Source organism: Microtus pennsylvanicus, chromosome 15 (genome assembly GCF_037038515.1).
Source record: "Microtus pennsylvanicus isolate mMicPen1 chromosome 15, mMicPen1.hap1, whole genome shotgun sequence".
NCBI classification, from domain to species: Eukaryota; Metazoa; Chordata; class Mammalia; order Rodentia; family Cricetidae; genus Microtus; species Microtus pennsylvanicus.
In genome coordinates, this window is record NC_134593.1 from 62,284,065 (window position 1) to 62,286,042 (window position 1,978).

Consider the following 1,978-nt stretch of genomic DNA (forward strand, 5'->3'; position numbering starts at 1 on the left):
GCAAACTTGCTATTTCTGTATTCTACAGATGTGTATAGAGCATGCTTCTCGTTGCACCTGAGAATCATTAATGTGAGTATTAATAAGCGGCACGTACACCTGATGTGAACAGTAGTCACTTAAGGCTTCATTAACAGAATATGTTTCCGAAGAGAAGAAACTTCTCTCAAGGTCCTTCATTTTTTTTTTTTTCATTCTAACGTTCATGAAAATGCACTGAGAAATCAATGAAGATTAAACATTATGCAATTCGGGTTTGCTGAACATAACTTTTCTATGACTATCATTGTCACCTGTGTTTATCAGTTTCCTGTATAGAACTTGCTCACTGACTCACACAGCTAGAGGCATTTTTCCTAATATTTATCAAAGTCTGTGATTAGGGACATAGACGGATCCTTAAGACTTCTTTACACTGCCACCTGGAAGCATCTCTTACATACTCATGAGCACCACAGTCAGCACTCACATTCTGAATCCACTATATTCCTAGTGCGGTCTCTTTTGGTTCTAGCTTTTATCCTCCTGGGTTCCATTTACTACAGAACATGCAGCTTTACTGCCATGGAGCTGCAGCTAATGTTCCATTAATGTCTGTAGAATGGCTAACAGTGTCCATAGAGGAAAGCTCAGAAGCTATCCCTTTTTGGCCTTTATATCTTTGATGTTCACTGATATCCACAGTGGCTCGTTTCTTCCCCAGAGTGACCGCAGGATTCCCACAATTTGCCACAAATACTTTAGTGGAACACATCTTCCATTACACCATAGTTTGTTCTCTTGTATGCTTCAGATCCACAGCTAGGCATGTTAAAAAGAGGAACAGAGTGCTTCAAATTCCATAATATTTTGCTTATGAGTTTACATACTTTATTTAGTTCCTATTGAATATCAGAAGTATATCTAGGCAAAGAACACCTAGGATACAAAATTGTTCCTTGTTAATCTTAGTGGTAGTCAAATCTTAATGAGGAGATAATATACAATTAAAAAAAAAGTCCTCGAATACACAAAGAACACATAATTTGCCAAACCTTCCAAATGAAATATTAAATGAAATAACAGGAGTGCTTATCTTCTAGAGAAAAAAGTGACTGCCAACTTAAAGAATAGTTAATTAAAAGAGAAACATGAACTTTATTGTTAATAGGCTGTATGAAAAAATTAAGTGCTACATTAAACATGTTGTTATGAGAAGAATGTTTTGTAGCCTTTATTCCTTTATATTTCCAGTACTAGGGATTGCACTTAGGAACTAGTGCATGCTAAATATATACGCCACTAGGTTATGCCCCTAGCCCTTAGAGATTTTGCATTGTAAGCTGGAACAATTATAATAATTACAATATTTAATGAGATAGAGATAGAGACAATACTCAGTAAGAATGACAATTAGAAATTGTGACAAAGCAATCAATCCATTCAAGGCATTATTAGTTTAGAATTATTAGCAATTATTTTTTATTTTATTTTTAATAAAGCAAACAAACTATCAGTTTTTATTTTCTGTACCAATCTCAGTTCCCACACCTTCCCCTCCTCCCATTCCCTCCACCTATTCTCTGTATCCGCCATCTACTCCTTAGAGAAAGTAAGGCACGTTGCTTTGGGAAAGGCCAAGCCCTCCCTTCTATGTCTAGGCTTAGGAGGTATCCATCCAAAGCGAAGGGCTCCGAAAAAGCTAGAACAAGCAATAGGGATAAATCCTGGTGCCACTGCCAGTGGCCCTTCAGACTACCCTAGTCATATAACTCTCACCCCCATTCAGAAGGTCCAGTTTGCTTCACAATTCTTATTTACATAAATTTCATCTTGTTTATTGTCATATTTTAGTATTGCATCACCTTCTTCTTCCCATATCTTTCAAAAGTGTGGTAATTATTCTGGAGCATATTTGCTTCCTTCACTTCCTACTGGCTTTAAAAGCTATAACTGGATTAACATAGGTAGGAAAGTAAATAATGTTCACTGAATTGGG